Source organism: Perca fluviatilis, chromosome 5, assembly GCF_010015445.1.
Source record: "Perca fluviatilis chromosome 5, GENO_Pfluv_1.0, whole genome shotgun sequence".
NCBI classification, from domain to species: domain Eukaryota; kingdom Metazoa; phylum Chordata; class Actinopteri; order Perciformes; family Percidae; genus Perca; species Perca fluviatilis.
Genome location: NC_053116.1, coordinates 18,406,635 through 18,425,527, shown reverse-complemented (window position 1 = coordinate 18,425,527; position 18,893 = coordinate 18,406,635). Strand labels below are relative to the sequence as shown.

The 18,893-nt window shown below is 42.4% G+C and overlaps 1 long non-coding RNA gene across 1 annotated transcript; it reads right to left on the bottom strand.

Annotated features, from left to right (window-relative positions):
• Nucleotides 1-9,895: 9,895 nt before the first annotated feature.
• Nucleotides 9,896-18,509, bottom strand: LOC120559505. Its single transcript, XR_005639301.1, has 4 exons — nt 18,384-18,509; nt 17,444-17,806; nt 17,278-17,330; nt 9,896-10,315 (listed from the first exon to the last, which is right to left on the bottom strand). It is a non-coding gene; the product is annotated as an uncharacterized LOC120559505 (long non-coding RNA).
• Nucleotides 18,510-18,893: the final 384 nt, after the last annotated feature.

Genomic DNA, 18,893 nt, shown 5'->3' with positions numbered 1-18,893 from the left:
GGTTAAGTGCTTGATCCTCCTTAAGGCCGGTGTATGCTTGCACTTTTGTACAACGTGGCAAAAGTGTTTATAGCTGTTCACCAACGGTCACACTTAAAGGCCTGCAAAGCCGGCTCTCACAGAGAGAGGGCGGTGGGGGGGCGGGGGGACAATGATCATTTAATTATGGTGACAACGCTACATATTTTCAGACATAATTGTGCACTTGTTTGTACACACGAATAGTGACAGAAATAGTTGTGAAATGACAAAAAATCCAAAAGAGGGCTTAAGGGAGAAGTTCAGCACTTCTTCCGACACATACCGCCTGCTGTATAATTCAAGAGCAAATACTGGTATAAATAAAAATGAGGCTTAAGTCCAGGTTGCTGTCATCTACTCGTTCCCTAATCATCTTCATTTTGTACCCTCTCCTCCATCTGTTTTTTTAATTCCTCCATTTGTGTCTCCCTCCATTTCCCAATTTAGCTAATTTGTTAAAAGTTCATGTGTGATCCCAAGAGATTACAAATGTGCACCCTGCTGGATTTTTTTTTTTTTTTTTAATCATAATGGCAAAATGTTCCTTTGGAGTGGAGTGTGGCTGTGTGTGTGTGTGTGTTTTTGAAACATAAACACAATGTACATGCCTGCATATCGTGCCTTACATACATGTATGCCTGTTGGTGTATATGTGTATGCATGTGTTACATGTGGAATATCCCTGTAGACAACTGTTTTGTTTACATCTTATTAACCAGCAAGCCCAGTCACTGGGGAGCTACATATGTAAACATCATGCCTGCATCGTGTGTGTGTGTGTGTGTGTGTGTGTGTGTGTGCGTGCGAGCATGTACATGTACATGTGTGTGTGTGTGTGTGTGTGTGGTGTGGTGTGCGGTGTGTGTGTGCAAAACAAAAAATCTCAAGAGGTTATTTCACTTATTTCACAGCTTTAACAACATTTACAAGTAATAGTGTGTATTTTGACTGCCTTCAAGCTAAGTGTTTAGAAAGTAAACAAATATATTGAAAATATATCAGATGTGATTTTATGCGGCAGGAAACATCATTAAAGCTCCTCTGAGAGATTCATCTGCAATATGAATGTTGAGTTAGTGAAACATACTTAATTGGTCTTAAAAAGGTTTATTGGTTACTTCTAATAATTCAAATCAACACAATATCTTCTTATGTTATGGTAGCGATCAACATACACATTTTAATTTTCTTAGACTGACAGGAAAGTGACTGTAAATCCCTTTGGATCAGTGAGATCTGTTCAGCTGATTTACAAGGAATTATGAAATGCACCAACTTGTGCCAGCGAGGGTTTCCTCTGTCTTTGCGTGCTCAAAGTGTTGAACTGGGCTCCTGCCGGTTTGTTTGGAGCTGACCAATCAGGCGTGTGGGATATGGACACAAACTGACATCAAAGACATGACACTGCCACCATTCAGAGTCATGGCCTACTTATCTCTCTCTCTCTCTCGCTCTCTCTCTCGTTCTCTCGCTCTCTCTCTCTCTTTCTCACTCTTGCCCTCTCTTTGTCTGTTTGTCTCTCTTTCAGTCTATCTCTTTCACAAACAAAAATCACAGTAGTATCAACCCATTGTACTATACATTAAGGCAGCTTAAATGTATATCGCCACAGTTTAACACAGGATGATTCTTGATGGAAAGAAAGTTTCCCTGACTTTATTGTCTGTGTGACCCATGTAACTGGGCAAACTTTGTGATGAAGTGCATTGACTTTTTCCACTGATGAACCGGTCTGTCTTCAGCATAGATGCTCCTTGTTTAAATGCTTTCGCCAATTTTTAAGTTGCATGCTGTACTATGTTATAACTTGTTTGTCCTGCAAAGCTATTAGTGCCACACTGTAATCATATATATGATATCATATATCAGTATTAGATTCAGAGTTCTTGATCTTACTTGTTTTAGGATCTGCCCCCTCTGTCGTAGCTACTGTCACTTGCTTTCTAAAGTTACTGCTTCCTCTGCTACTGCTTCTTGTGAAAGCAGTTGCTGTTTCTCCTGTTTTTGCTGCTTCCAATTAAAAGCTTTTCCCATGGCGAACCACTGAACGGCTTTTATTGTCAAGCAGCTACAGGAAGTGCAGCCTTATTTGTCATTGACTTATCAGGGTTGGTGACTGACTTCTTTTTTAATTAGAAATTGGTCTATAAAGCAAGTGATGGATATTTTCACACATTTGTTTTTGTCACCGGATCATTTGTAAATGTTGCAGGGGTAAATAAAAAATAAATAAAAGCAGCCACAGCAAACTGGTTGGATGAAGAGCTGCAGGCGACAGGTGCTTATTGCAGTTTGGTTAAACTCAAATCTGTAACGCATCATCAAGGTGGGCCTTTTTCCATGCTGACACATGTAAAACATCTTGTGCCATTCCCACATCACAGGCTCTGATAACGGTTGCTCACAGTAGAGCGTGATCCGGGTATCTCAGATGTATGTAAATTTACATACTTTAGAAAGGTGAGAAGAATAAAACAACTCTAGAAATGAGGGATGACAAAATGACCATAACAAATGTGAAGAAGCAGAGATGAGAAATTCGGTCAGTTGCTTCGACCGCCGTTCCTCCATCCTCTGCAGGACTGCGAAGGAGGAAATCTGGGCAAGAAACGGTTAATGGCTTTTACAACGTTCAGCAAATGATCTGTCTCACCCTCTCCTCTCCTTTACTGTCTGTCTCTCCCTGTCTGTCTGTGTCTGTCAGCCCACAAAGGAGTCATGCAGCTTGCAGGCCGTGACACTCTGACCAGCATTAGTGCAGAGGTGTGCAGAGCAACACCACACACAACACACACACACACACACACACACACACACACACACACACACTCTCCCAGATCCTTCTGACTTTTCCCACAGTAGGGCAGACACCAGGCTGTTTATTTAACCATTAGCCTGGGGGAGGGGAGGCCAAGCTGGGTGAGCAGAGGGGGGACGGATGGTTTTTAGTAAGACTCCATTCTACACACATACATCATATCCAGCCGATTTTTTTATGAAAAAAGAAAAACATCAGCCAATAGGGTGAGCTAATGCCACTAATTTCCTGTGCAGTTTTGCTTCTCATGCATTTCATACAAATGAATTTCAATAAGTTATGATTACTGCACTAGGAATAGGAAAATGATACAAATGACAATATGAGAAAAATACTACAAGTTGAAATTATTAAATGCCATTATGTTTTATTTATTTAGAGCAGACACTGCAATAACAGATTTTTGAATTACAGTTTTCTGCGGCCGAAAACGACGCTATGAGAGTGGTCGGAGTAAACCAAAACAGTTAAGTCTAACGGCTAAAAAAAGAGCTGAAATTCACTATAAAGCTCCATAAAGTCGAGGGAAGCAGCAGAGTCTGAGTCGGTGATAATTCTCTGTAAATTCATCACAACAAATCCTTTCACATTGTCGTTTTATACATTGCTTTAACTAAAAATATATTGAGTATAGCTGCTTTGATAATGTACTCAGTAATGGATTGAATGATTGAGATTTAAATACTGAATTGCACACACTGATTTTCATACACATATTTCCATATTTAAATTCCATTTACGTTAGCTGATGCAGCAATAGAGTAAGTTTTATGCTATCAGACTAACCAACACCGCAGCTGCCCTACGGAGGTGTGTGTTTGCAATGAAGAATTGATTCAGATTGATTAGAATACATTTCAAGAGTCATGGCGACATCACTCCCCCAGCTGACATACCAAACATTACAATAAATGCTGTAGAGGGACTCTATAGTGCTTTTGGTGCTTGCAAGTAAATAAGAGCTAAGAGAGACGTTACTGTTAGGGACAGACTCAGAAGACAAGCGGGAGCTGCAATGTGATTCAGGTCGGAGAGAGAGAGAGAGAGAGAGAGAGAGAGAGAGAGAGAGATGGGTTTTCACTTTAAGATAGTATGAGGTGAGGAGTGACTGATGGGGTGGGAATGCCATTTTATTATCCCAACACGCACGTACGCACACACCCACGCACGCACGCACACAGACACACAGACACACGCACACACAGTGCGTCTCACTATCTTTGTGGGGACCCGTCATTGACATAATGCATTCCCTAGCCCCTTACCCTAACCTTAACCATCACAACTAAATGCTTAACCTTAACCCTTACCCTCAACCTAACCATAACCTAATTCTATCCCTAATCCTAAAACCAAGTCTTAACCCTCAAACAGCCCTTTAATGTTGTGGGGTCCAGCATTTTGGCCCCACAAAGCTGTCCGGCCCCCACAAGTATACTGTATTCCCGGTTTTTGGACACCACGAATGTAGTTAAACGAGAACACACACACACACACACACACACACACACACACACACACACACACACACACACACACACACACACACACACACACACACAGAAAGAGAGAGCCAGACACAAAGAGAAAACTGTACTTAACGGAGCTCCTCCACCCTGTAATCCTTTCCAACCAAACCAAGCCTGAACACCTGCAGAGAGAGAGCTATGACAAGTGCTCTGGCTGCAAATCCATCCAACGTGGTTCGTACGTCACAGACACTCCTAATGGAGTACTGCTTATATGTTTTCTCAGGTCAGGTCACGATCTCTTTTCAAGAATCTCTACTCTCAGCATCAGTTCTGGCAAGAATATGTGTTATGGATCTCTGTGAGGCCTGCATAAAAAAACTCCTGCTCATGGAGTGATGTGTAGATTTTGGTGTGTGACTGGGCACATACTGCATGTGTTGGGCATGGTTGTTTTTTGTGTAAAGGATACTGTGTCTCAAGCATGACAACTGAGTTTCTGTGAGCTTTTGAGGAAGAGAGCAGAAAATGGGAGGAGGGGAGCGTATGGCGTATAATCACACAGACTGGATAACATTGAAAAGCCTCGGGCCAACACTGACAAACAGCTGCTTACTAACACAGTAAATCTACTGGATGACTCTCTGCCTTTCTCTGCCTGCCTTCAAACACACACACATACAAGCACACACACACTTGAAAGTGAGCATGTTTGAGGGTTTGAGCGGTGCCACTGGGCTGTCTCAGGTTGGATAATAACTCTTGGCCTGTCAGAGCAGAGTGCAAGCTGTCCAAAAAGCTGTCAACATCCCACTTACCCTAAAACCAGCACGACTATGGCCTGCGCTTACGGGATCTTTGCCGACAGTCTTCCCGACACACTTTAGCTGACACACGCTATTATAGCTCCTGGAGTCACACGCAGTCTCTCTTTACTGTAACTGAGGTTAAAAAACATAGTTTGCGCCATTGTTTTTGTGTAAGTTCATGTAGGTCAGTGGAGCTGGTGCTGTTCAGAGTAAGACATTTCTTGAAGAAATTTGCAGAATTTTCCAAGCATTCTTGGAGAGAGGATTGTTAGTAAAATTCTTACCACTAAAGTCCCTTTTCGACTGGAGGGATTTTTGCAGTTCCTAGAACATAACATTCCTAGTACCCTTTTTTTCTCGTGTTCAATTTGGGGATGATTAAGTTCTTCTGACCGCAGTTCCTGTAACTCTTTCAGCTCCTACTTCAGGGTCTTTTCCCTTTTCCGCATAGAAACCCTTAGTGACCTAGCAACGTCTGAAACAGTACATATTCTTCACTGTCTGTTGCAATTCGCCCACGTATGCTAACTCATAAGACAAACATCACGCATTCAACCAGCTAATTGTTAATGCTAATTAAACTTACCCGTCGTTTCGTTTGCCTGTTGCGCTCTGCTCTTCTATCTTCTTCCATCATATTAATTAGAATCATATTACGCTGGAGCCTTCGTCTTCTGTGTTTCTCTGTTAAGTACTCCAGCCTAATCTTTAAACGCTGCCGTTCAAACTCCGTTAGGAGGATCCCGGCAAGGCACAACAGGAACATTCCGATGGCCTCCTCCATGCTGGTTGGTTGTTGTATGTGGCGCTAAAGTCAAGTGACGACGCTATAAAGACCGTTGCCATGCTTGCGTCACTCCCTTACCCCTCCAACCAGTTCCTATGGCCACTTGGCCAGTGCGAATGCAAATGGAAAAACTGGTTTTGGGGGAGCATAGTTAGTAGAACTGTTTAGAAGACTGTTCCTATAACTACCTTCCTGTAACTACTTGGTCGGAAAGAGGCTTATGGCTGGAGATAACAGTGACAACTGCATTTTAATAGTCCTTTTTTTACATTTCCCAGAACTATGGAACCAGAGGTACTTAACTATAAGTTCCTTTTGCGCATTCCCGTTTGAGTTTCCATCGCATCTGAAGAACTACAGTATAAAGATCAGGCAGTTTATCCCAATAATGGATAAAAAATGACTGCTGTGGCTGAAACACAATTTTGATGAATGGGTAAACAGAAAGACATTGATCCAGTTATATGTATTTACTGAGATGTATAAATGGATGTAAAGGAGAGGTGACTCCAAAGTACTGTAGATGACCTGCTGTGTTTATTTTATTTTTGTTTAAGAATGTAACCCAGATTAATTAGTTTGCAAGTACAGTTTAATTTCTCTCATTCACTCAGTTTGCTTTCATTGCCACTCTGGTGTTCACACGTTAACTCTCTCAATCTGTCTCTCTTAAAATCCCTCTTTTTAAAGTAGTTAGGAGTGGACAATATAACATTGTTTGTAAAGTTAAGTAACATTAAGAAATATCCCCCTGGTCCCGATAGTCACAAGTTAATTTCAGACACAGAGATGCTGCTCCTGCAAAGAAAGATGAGGCGCACTAAGTATAGCGGAGCGGGCGAAAATGATGCACTTTAGCTGTAACGGACATGCCAGGACACGCCAGCTAGAATGGCAGCAGATTGTCTCTGGTAGCCGCCATTTAGCTGGATCCTGTGTACATTTCTGTAATACTAGTTGCGTCCAGTACTTCCTTGGTTTTTGAATGAAGCAGTACACAAGTTGTAGTTGCCCCTGGTGTATTTGTTTTACAGTCAGAACCATCTAAAAGTACTACCAGTGGAACAGGGATTATAGGACCTGGAAATATCGTACCCACTGGGAAAGTTCCTACTGTGGAAACGCCCTGTAAGGTACTTCACTTTCAGACTAAACTTTGCTCCAGAGTAGGTGTTACAACTCCAGTCATGTAGCAATAAAAAGGTAAAAGAGAGGAGTATGACTCCACACTTTTCTTCCCTAATCCATCTGGTCATCTTTGCACTGCTTTATTACTGAGGATGGAGGGGTGCGCTTGGAACTCGTAACTGTGTCAATTTTCATATAAAGTAATTTAGTTGACTAATGGTTGTAAGAACTCATGCTATTCTCTTTTTTGTGTTTGTGTGTACACTTGTGTGTGTATGAGTTAGTCATTAAATCATGTAACATCATTATGTCTTTTCCAAGCCTGCCCCCTCCCCCTCTCTGTATTTTCTTCCTTCACCAAACCTCCCTGTGGCCGCAGTTAGGCCCAGATGAAAATATGAACTCGGAGAAAGAAATGAATCTCCCACACAAATGCAGAGCGGAGGCTGTAACTCATAACAGCCTGCTTTGTGGGAGGCCAACTTGTCCTTATCTCGGAGAATTAATACAAGTTGTCCACTTATGAGGAATGAGATTAAAATGTAGTTGGCTCTTATTAAACCCCAGAACGAACACAGAGGCATAAAGGATCTCGGCATTGGAGTCTGAGAGGGTTAGAAGGTGCAAATGTGTGTGTGTGTGTGTGTGTGTGTGTGTGTGTGTGTGTGTGGTGTGTGTGTGTGTGTGTGGCGTACATTAGGCACAGTGTGTGTGCAGGGCGGGGGCTTTAGATTCCCAAGCAGGCCTTATTGGAGATGATTACTCTCATAAAAACTCTGCTCTCTAAATTGCCCCCCCTCCTTCCATCTGCAGTTTAAACACACTTAATCAAGTGCAGGTGTGTCCTGATGCATTTACACATGCCTCGCTGACAGACAATTTTCTTCAGCAAAACAAGACAGTAGAGGAGACAGGAGACGTTTGGCCATCTTTTCATCTTCTTTACGTTGTGGTCAAAGGCGGCATATGACAGATATGAATGAAAATATGAATGAGAACAAATGTATCACATATTGGTTTTCTTTTACTTTGTTTCTTAATTTTTCTCCTCGACTCTCCTCTCCATCATTCCCATTTCTTCCTTTCCCTTGCTCCTGTGTCTTAATTCACTGCTGGATCAGCCAGTGTTGGGGATCTGTGGGTTAATACGGTTACCGGGATAACAATCTCCTCCTGTATCGCTCCATGATAGATGGGCACTGTGTGTGTGTGTGTGTGTGTGTGTGTGTGTGTGTGTGTGTGTGTGTGTGTGTGTGTTGAGTGATTGAGCAAGTGGGTGAGTGAGTGAGAGATAAAGTAAGCGGTGACTGTGTAAAATGTGTGTGTGTGTGTGTGTGTGTGTGTGGGGTTGGTCCACAAGCGAGAGTGTGGAAGCAGAGGGGGCCGTGGTATCCGTCAGAGGAGAACAATGGCTTTTAAATGAATCTGGGAGGTCGTAAATCACACAAAGAGAGAGCCCAAATGCAGCGCTGATTGCCTGGACGTCAGAGTCAGCGGACGACAGGAAGGAACGAGAGAATGAACGAGAGCCCCAGCGAGACACCTTGTTAACGCCTGAACAAAACGCCTCCATTAGGAACCAATGGCCTACTTATGCAAATGAATCCACATACGCACAGTTTCTCTCCTGTAAGTTCTGTCCTTGGGAGGCACATGCAGTCAGTCAGTCAGGACAAATGTAAATAAATCAAAGGACAAACACTTTTCCATTTCATATTTGTCGGCCTGATGCAAAGCTCAAAGAGAACTTACAGTAGGCCTTTGCAGTTATACCTGTGCTGGCATAACACTGTTGCCTAATACTGTTGATCTCTTCAAATATTGAAAAATGTTGAGCTCTATAAACATTTAAGTGGAAGACAAAAGTCTTGCCTAAAATGCAGTTCGTCGAATATATGCTTTTCTTAATCCCATATAATTTGAGTTGGCTTGATAAAGATATCATTTCACTGACACTGGTAATGCCTGTAGCTGTTACTGCACGTGTTAATACTATGCAGTAGTAAATCATTAGAGCTATGCTTCATTATGGTTAGCGTGAGCATTGCCTCAGAGAGAGAGATGAGTGGTAGGCATTGCGTAATTACAGGTATGTGGGGAGAAAACATGCAATTACAAATGTAGAGGAGGCATTTTGCACACTTTTTCAGCTGGTGTGTTGTGGAAGCTTGTTTAGCTCTCCTCTTCACAGTAGTGGAAAGTAACATATCAAGTTAATTTACTCACGTCCTGTAGTTAAAGTACATTGTTGAGGTTCTTATACTTGATTTTATTATTTTCATTTTATGCTACTTTATACTTCTACTCCATATTCTGGAGGGAAATATCTTACTTTTCGCTCCACTACATGTATTTGACCTCTGTAGTTTATATATTAAACCAGCAGCTTCCAACCTTAGTGACTTGTGACTCTACAAAAAAGCTGTGTCTAGTTGGGTCACTTGTCACATTTCCGATGTATAGGAGTTGTTAGAGCAAGCAAATTGATATTTTCCATTCTAAACTTCTCTGATGGTTTCATTTAAATACCTGTTTACCTCTCCCCAGATGTATTGTGTAACCCTAAGAAGGGGGCCCTCAGTTTGGAACTACTGGACTAAATTTTTGTTTTGTTTTTTATACAGTAGTATAGTAGTTAATACTAGCTTTAGCTGCTAAATGCTCCAATATGTTCACCTACTGCTACTGTAACTGTGTCAGTCTGCCGTTTAATGCTGGTCAGGTAATGTACAGTATGTTTCTTAGAGCTTTATCAGATAAAACAGTTGCCTCCCCTGAAAGTGGCAATATGAGAGCGGTGAAAGTGAACCTAAACAGTAAAGTTGAGGGTGGGCAGAAAAACAATGCGCTGAAACTCACTATAAAGCTCCTTAAACAGATTTACTGTAGGTGATAATACTCAAGAGGTTCACCATTATGAACAACCCATTTCACATTTTTGATTGTTCTAAACCATTTATCGATCATAGCCTCTTTAAGTAGGATTTTGCACTCAGGATTTGTACTTATCTAATGGAGTATTTCTACATTAATGAATTGGTACTTTTACTTAAGTCACTTATACTTGGGTATGTCTTCCATTGGTCGTCTTCTCTGTCTCTTTCCCGGGCTTGTTGTGTACTGTTGCAGTCAAATAACAACTGGCAGTGACCCGGGGTCACTGATACGGTTGAGGTCAGGTCAGCTCATTTGGCCACCCGGAGCAGCCCAGCTGATGATCCAAGGTCGGAGATGAGAGGTCAAGGGTCAGGGCCTCCTGGCTAGTGCTTCTAGTCTCACCTGTCTTTTCGCAGGGAAAGGAAACAACAGAAACAGAGGAGAAAAAAGGAGTGTGAGAAAGTGAAGACACAAAAGTTAACAGGTGTTAAATAATGGGCTTTTTCTTCATCTCTGTCTCACATGACATGACATACAACATGCCAAGAAAAAAATGAATGAAACTATCAACTGTGCAACAGTTGCACAAACTGAATTATCTTTTTCTTTCTTTCTTTCTTTCTTTCTTTCTTTCTTTCTTTCTTTCTTTCTTTCTTTCTTTCTTTCTTTCTTTCTTTCTTTCTTGATCTTTCTCTTGCTCTCTCCCTCACCCTCCCCCTCCCTGGCTGTAACCATAATAGTGTGTAATGTGCTGGCTGATTAGGACTTTGACAGCAAGGTTCAGACCAGCCACCCAGACACTGAGGTTAGTTAGTCTGGGTTTTGTGGCCAGACTGTTTGGCTGGGAATACCCTTCTGTTAGTTAAACCTTGCTTGGCCGCAAGTCACATTCCCACACATGTACGTTGTATGGACACACACCTACTGTAATTCAAATAAACGACGACGCAACAAGCTTACAGAACAAACTGGAACATGCATTTCTAAGTTGTTTCCCTTTCTGAGAGTTATCAGTTATTTGAATTGCATATTTTTACATTTTCTTTAGGTCTTGTCTGGCGGTGAGGGGTCCCAAGAGAGCGAGACACATAGAAAACCAGCTAGAAAAAAAGAGGACAGTCATTCCTCGATGGCAAGTGTGACCCCTGAAACAGAGGTATGTGACAGCTGCTCTTTTCTTACCAGGACTGAAGAGAAGGAAAAGTACAAGGTTAATAAAGAGACCGTGCTTCAACTGAATGTGACCACCACTTAGCATAAAAAGACAGGTGGGCATCTGCAGTGCGGCTTGACGTTGTACAGTGGGGAATGGAACCGATCAGAAGAACATACAGAACAGTTGGTTCCCGCAAAGTCGACGTTCTCTGTACTTTTCTCTGACGCAGACAGCACACATAAACACACAGAGATACACAAACACACACACAATATTTACAATACTTAGAGTATTTGGTGACGGGTTAGAGGAGGCGTTACTGACCTCCTCAGTCATAATTAAGAGCCTAGGAGAGCAGAGCCTTTAGGCCAGCCAGGGCCCCTGCCCAGACACACTCCCTCAGACTGCACTGTTTATGTTTCATTAGAGCACAATTATATGTCGCATCCCTCTCTCTCGCCACCTCTCACACTCTCTCAGACTTTCTCTGACTCTTTAATGTGTGTTTGTGCATTTGCACATATTGCTCTGAAAAGGATCTGAACAGTGTGTGCTTGTCTCCACTGAGCAACAACATTTGCTCCCCCCAATCCTTATCACAGGTCAAACAAGCTGCTGAGAGGCCCTTCACTCTGCTATACATACAGAGAACAGAAGGGAGAGGGTGAGGGACGGGCAAAAGGAGCAGGAGGGACGAGAGTAGAATATTATGGAAAAATAATATTATAAAAGGGTTACAGATGAAAGAATGTAGCAGGGGCTGTTGGAGAAGGGACGACGTCGTACTGTATGACAGGGGGAGAGAGGAGGAGGAGTAAGAGATGGACAGCTCTTACCCTCAGTCTCACTACAACACCACAAAGAAAAAGACTCAACGTAGCAGGGAGTAGAGGTGCAAAGACAGAGGAGACCAACCTGTACCGTTAATGTAGAACCTGTGACCCACATTCAAATATATACACACTACTACACTACTAGTATACTCTCACTTTCAGTTTAAGGTATTGTGACTTGAGCTCAGCCAACAACCAAAGAAGTCTTAACCAACCTGAACAGATGTTAAATTGCACACAGCTGAAATTAAATGCATGGCTCAACAGTTTGGGAAATACGCTTTCTCAGAGATGAGAAGATTGATACCAATCTCATATTTTTATGTTTAATATGAAGCTAGAGACAGCAGGTGATGTGCTTAGCTTAGCATAAATACTGGAACCACAGGGGGAAACAGCTAGTCTGGCTGTCCACAGGTTAAAAAACAGTCTGCCTAACAGCACCTCTAAAGCTTACCAACTCACATGTTAAATCTTGTACGGTATTACGGTTCAATCTCTACAAAATCTAAAACGTTATGTGCGGCAACAATTTTTTTGGGCAGATGCAGTAACTCAGTGGAGGCTTACCTGGTTGTCTGGTAACCTCACGGCGACCAGGGTTAGGATTGAAGTGAAATACATTTTTGACCAGATAGCTGCATTCTTACCTGCCGCAGGACTCTGGTACAGGTGTAAGACTGGAAAGAGTGTAACGTTGCTGCTAGAAATGTAAAAGAAATGCTGACCTATCAGAACTGCTTTACAGTATATCCACACTAAAAGATGTTTGAATCTTTGTCAATTATCCAGTGAGAAATACACATAAGAGTGCAGCCTCTAAAATATGAAAGTGGACGAGAGGAAAACTGATGGCAAAATCAAAGAATTAGATAGAACAAGAGGTCATGAAAATGTTAGAAAACTTGTTTTTCACTACTGGTTTCTTTATCTGAGGAAACGGAGGAGTAATTAGCAGCTTTAAATCAATATTTAGAGATTCATTGTTGTTTACAGGTCCAGACAGCCAGCCAGGACAGACAAAGTGTTAACCCCATTCATGACCAGAGGGCACACACAACACACTACTGACCCACCCAAACTCACCACAGTGGCAACACAACATGGCACTGCAACAGAAAAAAGAAATATAGGTAAAATGGTGGGAAAGGTCGAGACATTTCCCATGAAGACCGCAGTCCACACTGAGCTTTTGCCTGTGAGTCAACAACCACAGGAGGCCAAATGCAAAATGCTACATCACTGTTATGATACCCCGTAGGTTTGCATCAGTCTAATCTGTGATCTAACCTGCAGCGGGGAGTGTGTAAAAGAGAAGATTGTCGCTGTTTTGTGGCTCATCTGAACAGCAGGACAGATGTTTCCATGAGCATCCATTAACTTTTCTTTGCTCAAGCCATCACTGGTGACTTGCTCTCTTCTAGTATCATCCACCTACGATTTGGTTTGTCGTCTGGTTTATTTTCATCTTGCTTTCCCCGTTCCTGTTCCTGGTTTCCCCCTCTTTTACCATTTCCTTTGAGAACAGGAAAGCCCCTCCAGACAAACAGCCCTGGTCCATCCATTTAATACACTCTCTCTCTCTCTCTCTCTCTCTTTTTTTCTTTCTTTTTTTTTTTTTTTTTTTTTCTGTTTCTCTCTCTCTTCATCTTGGTTCAGCAGACTATGTAAACACATTGGGTGAACTACAGCTGGTGTAGAAAGAGAGCAGTGGGACAAAGTTTGTGTGTGTGTGTGTGTGTGTGTGTGTGTGTGTTGTGTGTGTACATATTTATGTGAGAGCATGCGGGCAAATGCATGGTAGAATTAGGAGGGAGGAGACGTTGACCAAATAAAGGAATAGTGTGATTGTGTGTGTACATGCGCGACTGAGTTTATCTGGACCGGGGGTGTTGCAGGCATGAGATCCCGAGTGACTTGGACACTGGCTAGGAAGCTAACAAAATCTGGAGCTTGTGGGGGTATTGGATGCCTCATTAAGTTGTGTGTGTGTGTGTGTGTGTGTGTGTGTGTGTGTATGTGTTTTAGCATACAGCTGTGGACGACACAGGAAAACGGGAGTTGGCCCGAGACCTACACAATCAAAGAATGCATTAAATCAAAGTTGTAATGTTGACCACTTATGTGTATTTTTAGCATGATATGTTGAATTTTGTGTGTGTGGGTGTATGTGTGTGTGTCGGCACACCTCTCTCTTTACAGTCCCACAAAGTTTGTGTTTTCAGAAGGAAATACCTTGACAGGTTTTTGGAGCACCCGCCTGGGTACCCCCCTCTCCATCTCCCACTTTCCTCCCACTCTTTTTTTTTCTCCATCTCCTTCTCTTCCTTTGGTGTAGGTTTTGGTGTTATTTTACACTCACACGCCCTTCCTCTGGCTTAGAGCAACACACTCCCTTCCCATCACTGGCGTTGCATAACTGCCATTTGGTGATCAGAAAACTTAACATTAGGAAGATGAAGTGAGAAATTATTGAAAATCTCATTCTGTGATACTACTGATGGTCATCACATCCTGAAATAAATACAATTTCCCTAAATGTTTCCTAAAGGTATACCTATAGGGATCTTTGGCATTATTAGTGAAATTCATTTTGAAAATCTCTAGTATACAAGTATGCAAATATTGATGAAAAGTGTCCTTATTGGTTGCAAATTCATTCCTCTACCCACACCCTTTTTGTCACTTTTCTCACTTTCTCTCCTACCTCTATTTTTTTCTCTTTTTCACACAATCAGTGTTGACAGTTTAACAGAGGAGAGAAACGCTCTCACATTTTTCTGTGACAGATGTGTCAATGTCCCGTAATGATGAAAAGTGACATTCCACACAACTCACAGAGACAGGAAGCGCTGCTCAAAGGCCACAGGAAACAGGAAGTAACCAAGGATGAGCTGTGCAAGTCACTTACTTACGGTTACTCATGATAAGACTTAGGAAGTCGTCAGAAGATGAGGTTTGAGGATGTATGCAATTGCAGAAATGAAAAAGAAAAAATCTGATTGAAATCCTAGGCTAGATGAAGATGAGGAGTGTGTGTGTTGACAAGCAGCATAACAGGTGTGGAGAGAGAGAGAGAGAGAGAGAGAGAGAGAGAGAGAGAGAGAGAGAGAGAGAGAGGAGCAGCTGAGAAAGAGTCTATAACTAGTTTTGTGTTGAAAGGTCAAAGTCAGGCCTCGGATTTTAAATTGAAATGAAGTGTTGCTTTGGCACCGTTCCCACTTCAGTACTCTATGGAAAGAGTGTGTTTGCGTGTGTGTGCACACGTGTGTGTAGTACAACACCACCTGTGTACACATTTATTTCCCATTTCCCACAGTTTTAGATATTGTGTGTTTAGATTTGTGGTATATCCAACTATAAATCAAGGAATCACTGTGTATGTGTCTGTCTTCCGCATGTGCATTACAGCAGCGGGGGCGGGGAGTTGCTACATCCCTAAACAGAACTGAAAGTGGCATGTCTTTGCAGTGGGCTTCCGGGTTGACCGGCCAAAAAGTGATCATTGGCCCAAAACTGATTGCTGTCTACCCTAAAAGCAAATGATGAAATTAATCATACGCAAACACACGTAAGATGAACACCCAGTCTAATGGGCTTTCCAGCGCGTTGTTTTATTTCTCCCACCGTTCTGCGTGCTGTAGCAGCTTTCCCAGCAGGCTGAGCTGGGCTCCCTGCTCCCCCCGCCCAGGCCACATTGCTACCTGGATGTGTGACAGCTAGATGAGAAAAAGGGGACTAGCCAAATCTCTAGATAAGCCACAGCCGCACTTGATTGAACCGCGTGTTAGGAGAGTATCATAAGTTATGGCGCGTTCCAAGCAACCCGTAACTCGTGTTTTCACAACCTACCCGGTGAAAAGTGTCCTGGAACGGCAGTCACACCCGTAAACTTACTACCCGTGAACTCATGCCAGATCGTTGTACTCCCAGTTACACTTTTTGACGTCACACACACATAAACAACAATGGCGACCCCTGTTGATGCTGTACAGATGCCGGTGATTAACAATGAGAAATATAAATAAATAGACATAATTAGGCAACGTAAAGTCGTTCTGCACATTGTAATTAAAACAATACACACACGATTGTGTTCTAACCAAGAATTCAGCTTGTTCCGAACAGGCACATACTCCAAACGGGAATCGCACTAGTTGTGTAAAGCAAAAAACAATTACGTACAGTTTGTTGTATATTGTACTTGATTAGGGCAGTGTTTCTATCGCTCTCAAATGATCCAGTAGCCTATTACTATTTCCGTTTTGGAGAATTCACGTTACACAAGTCCTGTAAGGCAGTTGACACTTCGACACATGAATGGCCCAAAAATAATAAACCGAGTCTTTGATTTTTGTTGGACCTAATGGCTTAAGTTGTACAGTAATAATGCAGAGGAGCATTTTGGAGTTTTTGTGACTAATGTATTCATTGTTTGATCGCCGTCTCTTTGGGTCTTTGTGATCAAAAGATATTGCATCCAGCACCAAGGAGCAAGCTAAAAACTTTTAACAGCCACCTCTCAAGCCTTCAGGAGGTGAGTATTATATGATACTTAAAAAAATTTAGAATACTAAGGTTAACCGTACTTTTGAATCAAGTCATCTTTCAGGGTACAGCAAGTTATCAATACTGAAAGATGAAAGGCCAGAGTGCTTTTTTATTGAATACGTTTTCAAAGCTTCTATATGTAAGCCTGGCACGATATGTCCTTATTTAACTTCTTGTGGTTGCACAGGAATTATTATAAAACCGTTTGTTTTGAGCAAAAGTTACTTTTTTGGCAAGCTTATGCTGACATAGTTATAACATCAAGTAATGGCACATTAGCTAAAACTGAAAAATACAATTTTAAGGTTTTAACACTTCATTTGATGAATGTCAAGCTAAGAACGGTTATACAGCTATTTCTTTAGTACAGCATTTGTAAATGTAGCCGAAGGATCAGTGGATGTGATGTTTGACAGACTCCAGAAGGCCATATTCACATGAGAGTTGATAAGTCATGTGCATGTGATATGTCCACTGATAATGGAGCAAATGTAAACATCATCTACCAATAACAGGCTTTCCCCCAAGAAAATGATTTGTAAAGATTATAAGCAGATGATACGGCTCTTTAATCAGGAATTAATGTATTTTATGAAAGTGTAATAATTTTGTTCGACTTTAGCAGAGAGAGTTTTTATCTGAAGCAGAAAGGACTATCGCTGCTATACTGCGCTAAAGTAAACTGTGAGTAAAAGGTGCATAGGCTGCTTCAAAACGTTTCAGTAAACATCCTCGACTGTTGAGACTAGACAGTTGAAACACATTCGAAATCAACATCATTCTCACTGTACGTTAAGAGGTTTTTTTCTTTGTGTCAAGTTGTATCACCTGGTACTTGAAAGGCCGTCTCAATCTTCTTCCACCCGTTCTCCTTAATGATGCTGTGTCATTCATGCAGACAGAGATAAACAGCATATAACTACAAAATGAGGATCATTTCCATAAAAGGAATTTACACAAACACATTTCACACCAGAAATTGACAATTACTCACCCATAACATTTCTCAATTATTAAATCTTTCAGTGGGCCTCTGTGAATGATAGCGCTGCTGACAACTCTGGGACTGACAGAGAGGGACGACCGAGGGAGGCTGAGGTGCTGTTGAGCAGTGGATGGATAACACAGGGTGTAGCGGGAGAATGGCTGCCTGCCAGAGCCCAGCACCAGGTGCAGAATGTAGGGTAGAGAAGTGTCCTTCCTCAGCTCCCCCGTGGAGGGCACCAGCCCATACTGAACATCCACTGTCCCAGTACCCTCTACTGCTGCTAGGCCATTTTCCCTCCCTACTCACCTCAGCTGTTTCTCCATCTCGCCCTCAAATGCTCCCTGTTTGTCCTCCCAGTAGAAAACAACTCTGCGCCAAACAGAAGAAGGAGATTATGTCAATTAAATGGTATGTGCTGTATGCCACAAATCACACACACATGTTCTGCACTCACTCCCCCCCTCTCCTCTCTCTCTCTCTCTCTCTATACGTTAGCCAGAGCCACAGAGTTTTATGGCTCATGTGTGTTGTGACAGTGTGAAAGGCACAGGAAGGAAAGGCTGTGCTTCCTCTGATGCTCCTGCTGCTGTGGGCCAGAGGAGATAAGAACACACACACACAAACATGCACACGCATGGATGCACACATAGCCATGAACAAACAATCACAACATAGATCCATGCTGCCTGCACTATAACACCCCCTCCCTTTCCACCTCCCCGGCAGATCAGCTTCCACGTGGTTCCTGCACACCCACTCCACCTCCACCTCACACATTTTGGTTTGTTCTCATCCAACTCAAAGTGTTTGAATTGGCTATGCGAGACGAACGCTGGAGGCTGTTAAAGTAGTTTCAAATAGGTAAATAATCATCGCTCAAATTAACACTGAACTATTCCGGTTAGTGATACGAAGCAATTATCCTGGCTGCTCTGCCATAACATACCAGCTGTGCATGTATGGAAGAAAGACACTTCCTTCAGAAGTAAGTGAAGAACTTCCTGGAAAGTGTACATGCTAGGCTTTTCAGGGTAAGACTGCTGCTGAGAGTGTGTATCTGTGTTGTTTTCTTTCTGTGTGTGTGTGTGTGTGTGTGTGTGGTGTGTGTGTGTGTGTGTGTGTGTGTGTGTGTGTGTGTGTGTGTGTCTGTCTGTGCCCGCCCGCCCACTGACGTAAGCCCCTCTATCTGATGATGCCCTTCTAATCCCCACAGTGATGTGTCATGAATATGGAGTTTAAGACTCAAATCCCCAGGGATACACAGGCTATAGATAGCTTGCTCCTACTACACATACACATATGCACAAAAGGCACACACCTTCAGCACCAGTCCCACTCCACTCAGCGTGCACAGCGCTGCTGACCCTTGTGACGTTGAAGGGGCAGAACAGGGAGAAGCCAGAAAGAGGTGATTAAGATGAAAGTAACAGAGTCAGAAGAATTTCAATGGACAGAG